The 9,053-nt window shown below is 34.4% G+C and overlaps 1 pseudogene; it reads left to right on the plus strand.

Annotated features, from left to right (window-relative positions):
• The window catches only part of LOC138335090 (Fanconi anemia group I protein-like), a 35,900-nt pseudogene extending 28,330 nt beyond the window's left edge, over window positions 1–7,570 (plus strand).
• The last annotated feature ends 1,483 nt before the right edge of the window (window positions 7,571–9,053 follow it).

Below are 9,053 nucleotides of genomic sequence, written 5' to 3' on the forward strand. Positions count from 1 at the left end.
GGTTAATACGAGTTTGGGCAACCATTTGATCAAAGTGCAGAATAAGAAGAGTGTTGATTTTGAAAGTTTCGATTCTGAAAATTTAGATTTCAGAATACTTCAATATACTTATATTTTTTTTTTTTTTTTTTTTTTTTTTGCAATTGGTAAGTATTTTGTACATTAAAGCTAATTTCATGAGCATCACAAATTAATTTTGTAGCTATTCTTTCACTCAGAGATGAAAGTAGATTAGCAATATTATATCTTCTATTGATACCTGTATTTTGTACTGTACGTATGAAGATGTGTTGAATGTTTTCAGGAAGTTGAAGTTGAGGATCGAACCCATCACGCCTCTATCACAGCACGGACAGCAGCTCCCACCATCCTCTCGCTGGTCCTACAACAAGTGGAGCGTGAGTTGGACGACACGGAGTGGGCCATCGCACGAATGAAGGCCGACACTCTGGCTGCACCACAGGATGATGGTAGCGTTGGTTTTATTCCCACACATGAGAAGAGGGGGCATACATTAATTTTCCCCTATAACCATGTCTGTCTCATCCACAGACATATTCATGTCAGCTCAGACTAGATCATTTCTCAGCTTCATTTGAAGAATATGTCAAAATTCTAACATTGATTTTTTTCCCTATATTGTTAACCATGTCTGTCCCGTCCACAGACATATTCATGTCAACTCAGACCACAGGGACCTGGCACGATTTTTTTAAACTAACAGTATACATATATACATTATAGTATCAAGGGTATGAACTCGGCAGTCGAGAAAAACGGACCTATTTTTTTAAAACCATGATTATTTTAATAAATGGGTTATATACAGTATTGACGGATATCTTACCTTAAAAAGAAATAATTTATCTTTCCATTGAGTGCTTGATGAACAAAATTGGCCAAGTATTGACGAAGTTATGGCTTGATGAATCGAGAAATTTACGAAAAATATGCTAGGTAGACATTTCCCTGTCCGGTCGAAATGTCGTCTCGGCTCTAATGGGCACCTCAAAAACCAAGCCAAAACCACAAAATCTACGCTTGTGGTGGTAAACAGTACCCATAACTGTGTTCATCCACAATCTCCTTTGGAGGTGTCATGACCCGTACTTTGTAGAAACTCCATTTAAACATCGTGTAGCTCACTTACTTTAACCGTCACCGCCATGTTCATTTGTTTTTCGGAACGCTTCTCGAGTTTATTTACAAGCACAACATTACATAATTTGCATAATGTAGTCACGATATGTAAAGTCGAGAAGCGTTCCGAAAAAAACAAATGAACATGGCGGTGACGGTTAAAGTAAGTGAGCTACACGAGTTTCTACAAAGTACGGGTCATGACACCTCCAAAGGAGATTGTGGATGAACACAGTTATGGGTACTGTTTACCACCACAAGCGTAGATTTTGTGATTTTGGCTTGGTTTTTGAGGTACCCATTAGAGCCGTGACGACATTTCGACCGGACAGGGAAATGTCTACCTAGCATATTTTTCGTAAATTTCCCGATTCATCAAGCCATAACTTCGTCAATACTTGGCCAATTTTGTTCATCAAGCACTCAATGGAAAGATAAATTATTTCTCTTTAAGGTAAGATATCCGTCAATGTTGTATATAACCCATTTATTAAAATAATCATGGTTTTAAAAAAATAGGTCCGTTTTTCTCGACCGCCGAGTTCATACCCTTGATACTATAATATATATATGTATACTATTGGTTAAAAAATTTTCGTGCCAGGTCCCTGTGACTCAGACCAGTTCATTTTTGAGCTTCACTTTTAAATTTTTTTCAATTGTTTTTAATTGCATCTGTTGATTTTGTCACTTGGTTTAATTTTCTTCACATTTGTTTTACTAAAGATCCCAAATCTATGGTGGCTGATTCATGCCATTTCGTCTTTTCGTCTTTTCAAGCCGAAAAAGCGAAAATTCACAAACCCTAAATTTCGTCCTTTTGGGGCGAAAAGACGAGAATTAATTTTTATTTTCTTGACATTCCTTGAGTTTATATGTGTGCTATGCTTATTATAACAACCTGGTCTTTGGTCACCTGTAATTCTTTTCCTGTTCTAATTGGTTTGTACATGTTACTTTGTTGAAGACATGGTTGACCTGACACAGCGCGAAGGTCATGAGAAATCCATCTGTAGTCGTCTTGGTATCCTAGTAACGGCCTTCCATGAACTTATCCAATCAGCTGTGCCTGTGGGAACTTGTGTTGAGGCTATGATAAAACAGACCACACGATTCTTCGGCACACTGACATTACTAGTCAAATATGTGAGTCATACTTGTGTTTGCGTAATGCTATCAGTATTCAACCAGTGAATTTGTCATGTTTTAATGATGTATAGTGTTTCCAAAGTTGGTCCTGTAGCATCACATCCTGATTTCATTTAAGAATTGATGTCAATACATTTTTATATTGTATTATTTAATTTTTTAATTTTTATGAAAAAAATGTGCTTGGAAGCTGAGATTCGCCATTCAGATTTTCACAAAAGATTGCAAACCAAAAAAAAAAAACTTAAAAAGTATAACTTGATGAAATTAAAAAATAGTGCCATCAATGCTTATAATTTTTCAGACTACTTGACAAAATAAAATATATTTTGATTTCTTTTCATAGAGGTATGGAATCAGCCAATCAGAAATTCAGATTTAGTATGAAACAAACAAAATATTAATTCAATGAAGATGACAGAATAAGTGTGATACAGATATTTCTTGTTTTACCGAATCTTAATTTTCTTTTCAGTACATTGCCATGTATGCACAAAAAACCCATCATGTTACAGCCCGTTTTGAGAAGTTGATAAAGTTAATTGGAACTCACCTTACGCAGCACTGCTACGCCATGATCACATATATCCAGGTAAGATCATAGATAAAGGTAAGATATATACAGGTAAGATCATAAATACAGGTAAGATCATAGATACAGGTAAGATATATACAGGTAAGATCATAGATACAGATAAGATATATACAGGTAAGATCATAGATACAGGTAAGATATATACAGGTAAGATCATAGATACAGGTAAGATCTTATACACAGCTAAGATCATAGATACAGGTAAGATCTTATATACAGGTAAGATCATAGATAAAGGTAAAATCAAAGATACAGGTAAGATCATAGATACAGGTAAGATCATAGATACAGGTAAGATCTTATATACAGGTAAGATGTATTGCAACAATTATTTCTGCATATTAACCACCTGCTGAAACATTATTTATATTTTCTTGAAGTCCTTAATAGCCAATTTTAAATACAACTTGACATAGATTTGCAAAGATAACAGGAACTTCTTTAGCATTTCATCTCTATCATCAATGAAGATTTGTAGATCTACATACTTTCTGACAAAATTTTATTGAATATTTTTGATATTTAATGTAAAATGGCTTTCAAATCATTTTTTTTAATGTCTCACCGTGACAGACTCCTTATGTAGCTATGATAGTTTGATGATAGGTTATACATGTGTACTGTTTGTAGACCTCAGAGAGTGAGCATATTCAACACAATGTGGAGAAACAAGGTAAAAAGGACAAGAAAAAGGCTTCAGCAGCAGCTCAAGCTGGCAGGGTATGTACAATTGATCTACACATATATCAATCATTTGACAATTTATCTCCCCCACCGTCCACTACTGCCCCCAATATATATAAATCATTAGACAATTTATCTCCCCTACCGCCCCCAAGATATATAAATCCTTTGACAATTTATCTCCCATTACCGCCCTAAAATATATATAAATCATTAGGCAATTTATCTCCCCTACCACCCCCAATATATATATAGATCATTTTACAATTTATCTCCCCCTTTAATTCCTCTCTCGTCTTCATTTGACAATTTCATCTCCCGTTACCTTCCCCATTATACATAAATTATTTGACAATTTATCTCCCCTTATACATACAGTAAAAAGGTTATAACAAACCTCTGGGGACCAACAAAACCACTTCGTTATAAGCATATTTTGTTATATACACATTGCACTCACATTGCCTTTTTCCCTGTGAATAAAGATGTTGTTCTTTTTCATTTGATACAGGCAAAAGTAATGAAACAGTCAAGGACGATCCCAAACCTAATATTTGCAATAGAAACCTTTGAAAAATTCCTCATTCAACTTTCAAAAAAATCCAAGGTAAAGAAACAAAACTGTAACTACTGGTAGTTATTTTTGTTGGTTAAAAAATCATGCTTTTTAGAGATCTATATTTCTATAGCAAGAAAATTAGTTGTTTCTGCACCATTTATGAAGTTTATCTATGCCGATCAAACTTCATTTCATTTAATTTACATTTGTATTTACCAAACATGTTTTGTATATTCTTGAACTCCAAACATACTGAAATGACATTAATCTTGCCTATGGAAGTAACATTTGATGATTTGTTCTTTCTTTGAATTTTTGTAATGGTGACCCTATAGCAACTACAGTAAAACCCCTTTAACTCGAACAGCAGGGAACCAGGTCAATAGTTCGAGGAATACGGGGTATTTGACTCATCCGAGGTTGGTCATGACCGACAGTCAAAATGTCCGGTCTCAAACTATGAAAAACAATGCACGACAATGACATTTTAATTACCCTATCTTTCAACATTTTGGATTTCTTTATTTAAGTGTTTTATTGATAGCAATATCAAATTGCAAAAAACAAAGAGTAATGTTGGATTACATGTCTTTACGAGTAAAGTTACAAAATACAATTTACGAGGTATGGAACGCACTGATAAAATGTACTTTGCATACATCGTTTGATATCGTTTACATCTTTCGATAAATAACATTGTGTTAGCCTGTCAAATGAAACCAACAAAGAAATTAAAAAAAAAAAAAAACTTTTATAATTAGGCGGACGTCAGCAATATCTTTCGCCTCTTTTGTCAATTCACAATGCGTACTTTCTATTAACACGGATCAACAACTTCCGTATTTTCGTATTTACAGTGAATATTATTACGAGAGAAACATCAATAACTTAATGCCTTTTCTGAAATATTAAAAAAAAGTAAGCATCAAACAACGACTTGCGATCCTGTAGGTAGGTAATAATGACACCGTTAATCTCTTAATTACCTAAAGGCTCAACACGCCAACTGTATAAACACAAGATCGTGAGCAATTATCCATGTCGGTCGGTGCAGTCAGGTGTGACACAGGTAAAAAAAATCTCAAGGGCCGAACACCTGTTCGACGAATACATGGGAAAATACTATGTATTTGATGAAACGGGGACATATTTCTGTTCGAGGAATAAGAGGTATTCGATGAATAGCTGTTTGAGCTATCCGGGGTTTTGCTACATAGATTATATAGGGAGACGGTCGGGACCGTACGACCAGTTCGACGAATAGGGGGTATTCGAGGAATCCGAGTTCGAGTTAGAGGGGTTTTACTGTATTTGTATTAGTATCTCTTTAGGATGACTTGTAATATACAGTGTAAAGGTTTTACATATCATAATAATTAATTTTCTTTGTTGTCTGGCTTTCTGATTGGCCTATTCATATTTTGCATTCCATGATGGGAAAAAAAATCCGGAAATGGTGCGGAAATCCAGCGTTATCGTGACGTCACAATAGAAACATTTACGTTGCGTATGGATTTGCCAAATATAATTCCTCAGAAAAACCAATGGAATTGTACGTGTAAATGATTTCATTTTATAAAGTAGCCTGGAAAATGAATTATAAGCATTAAGGTCATATGTCATATCTATCTACACGGATTCACACTGTTTGCAAACAAAATTTCTGTCATACCCCGATGAAATTAAAAAATAGTGACTTCAATGCTTAGATATAAAATGTTATTGACTTTGACAGATCAATCTGATGGAGCACATCAAAATTAGTACTTCCCGAGATTTCCGGATAAACTCTGCAGCTTTAAAGGAAGTCATGGCTGAGGAGTCCGAATCAGACAGCGACGGTGATGCCAGTGATGGAAACGAGGACGTCACTGTTGTCAGCGATGATGGCAGCACAGTATGTTTGACCATGTGCCACAAACATCCAACAAGTCTAACAACTTTTGTTGTGTTCATTTATATATGTTCTCTCTCTGCATACAAATGCAAAATATCTTCAGGTGTGAAAAGAGCATTTAAAAAAGTAAATATATGGTGAAGAATATGACCTGAATTTCATATAAATTTCACTTGAAAATAATTTGCTCGTCAATTTCAGATGAAATGCACCTGACATTGACATGAAACATTTCCGTTTGACAGATAATTCTAATTTAGTTTAATATCGAATTTGTCATAATGTCTAGTAAATTAATTGTGATGGACATTTTCTATTCTCTGGGTATAATTATTTAAGGGCACTAAAGCCCAGAATAGCACACTCATACTGATGATTGTTATTTGTAGCATTCAGGATCAGAAGATGACCAGGAGAACCAGGAGCCACCCAACAAACAACCGTGTCCAGACAAGTCTGCTAAACCCAGTAAACTTGGCACGAAGAAAACAGGCCTGAAAAAGGCATGTAAATCATAAACATCAATATTCAAGATACACTGGAACTATTTCAAGAATAGCAATCTCAATAAATGTGTAAAATATCTGGACGAACATGCTCCTACCACGATACTGGTCAGGCGGGGAGGCACATATGCCTTTACCTTTCCTTTCTTGTTCTGTCCAGCTTTCATTTTCATGTATATCTTGCAGAATCTTCAAGGGGCATGATGAAAATTACTCTGATGAGATCTTGTCTTCAGAGGATGTCACTAAATTTTTTGTTACTGTTTTGCTATTTAACAAATGTGATTTATCATTTACTATCAAAAATGTTTGCTGGTATTTTACATGCTGATTTAGTGATATTTTAATGTCTTATAGTACCAAGGTGTGTTCTAGAACTAGGGTTTGTTCATGGGTACAGCAATAATTTATTTCATGAATCGTGTCTGTCCATCATCCTCCACCCATTAACATTTCTTGCTACCGCTATTTCTCAGAAAGTGCTGAAGGGATCTTTCTCAAATTTCACGTGAGGTTCCCCTAGGGCCCTAAATTGTGCATATTGCATTTTTAGACCGATCATTCTACAAGATGGCTGCCAGGCAGTCATATTGGATTTTGATACTTATTATTGGTACCATTATTTCTCAGAAAGTGCTTAAGAGATCTTTCTCAAATTTAATATGTAGGTTCCCTTTGGGCCCAAATTGTGCATATTTCGGAACTGATCAGTCAACAAGATGGCCACCATCATGTATTTTGATTGTTAAAGTTTGCAAAGCAGAGAAAAGATCCCTCTTTCAATTGTCACACATAGATTAATCTTTGGTAGGCGCCAAGATCCCTCTGGGATCTCTTGTAGTAAGAAAGTACTCCATTGATTGATAAGTGACTCCTTGAGTTCTGGTGTGGAGGCATTGTTGACATGAGACAGACCTAATGTATGATAGCTACTATTACAAGATTTTATTGTATACCGTTTTAATTGTTAATCATGATATTTGTTACATTTGTTTTAATAGTGTGTTAAATATAATCAAAATAAAATCTTTACAATTTTAGTTTTGGAGTGTTTTACAATTACATATAAATCACTCATTAGAAAGGAAAGTGATTGGATTTCTAAGAGCACCCAAGACAAAGCCTCAAGTTACTTATTCCGGGCCATTCTCTTGTGTTAGGCGTTTCGGTTTTGTAAAAAAAAAAAAAAAGAATTATAACATTTTCAAATTGTTAGATTGACTTATGTATCAAATATATTTTTTCAAGATCCAGAAATGGAAAATTGGATACTCTTGTGTCTTGTAAGCAACACTTTGAATTTTGTGTCCCTGTTACTTCTTTGGAAGAGAGTTTTACAATAGTTTATTGAAAGATTTCATTTTTTCGGATCAAATGACATTACTATTTGACCTTAAAAGTCAATGTCATTCCTTTGAAGAAACTTGGTAGTCATTTCATTTGATAAACTTTGAAAGTTTTTCTCCACAATATGCTTTTGGCTAAATATAATCTGGGCTTTGGCATTTTCAAGAAAAACATACTTTATGATTTACCTAGCTGCAAAAGGCTTTTTAATAGGATTTCGTGATTTGAGACTTTGCCTTAGGTGACCTATAATCACTTGTCCAGACTCACTTTTAATGATAATCCGATGGATACTGATATTAAACTGTCCTTTTAATAAAAATACTGATAAGGGCCAATTAACGTTTAAATATTCAGCCCATGTAATATATTTTTTTTATTTAACATCAGAACCCTTTGTACATGTACTATTTTGTTGAGAGTATGTAATTCAAAGCCAGAGCTATTTTCTGTAATTAGGATGGCATTTTATCTGCCTATTATTCCATCAGAACCAAGAGAAAATATTTCATTACTGATATTTTCCTCCTAGAAACTGATGAGGATTATTCCATAAATGCTTAATGGAAAATGAGACATGGGTAGAAATGAGTGCTTTGTTTTTGTGTCTCCTGCAACGCAAGGGCGACATATATGTATCACTATGTCGGTGTCCGGGAAAAGATTTCTGTGTGATAACTTAAGTATTTATTGCCCGAATTCAACTAAACTTGGTATAAATGTATTACTTTATATCAATGAGATCTTATATGAGTTCAATACTGGTCAAAATTCGCCAATATTTGCAAGAGTTTTAGGACTTTAAATCGTCAAAACAGATAAATCCATGGCTTTCACTCAATAACTTTCATATTCATTATCCAATTTCAACAAAATTTGCAAGATTTACGGGACTTTAAAATCGTCAAAACAGATAATTTCTTGGTTTCCGTGTGATAACTATTTGTTATCCTATTTCAACCAAATTATTGCTTTATCCTACAGAATACATTATATCCAGTATCGAATCAAGTGTGTTATGGTTGATATCAACCAGATCTCAAAATGGGTTTGATACTGGTAAAAATTTGTCAATATTTGCAAGAGTTACGGGACTTGATAACTTCACCTTATTATTAGCAATATTTTCAACTTCAAATAACTAATTTTTGTGATGTTTCAAATCGCTGTGCAGGC

The sequence above is a fragment of the Argopecten irradians genome, chromosome 11 (genome assembly GCF_041381155.1).
Source record: "Argopecten irradians isolate NY chromosome 11, Ai_NY, whole genome shotgun sequence".
Classification (NCBI taxonomy): Eukaryota; Metazoa; Mollusca; class Bivalvia; order Pectinida; family Pectinidae; genus Argopecten; species Argopecten irradians.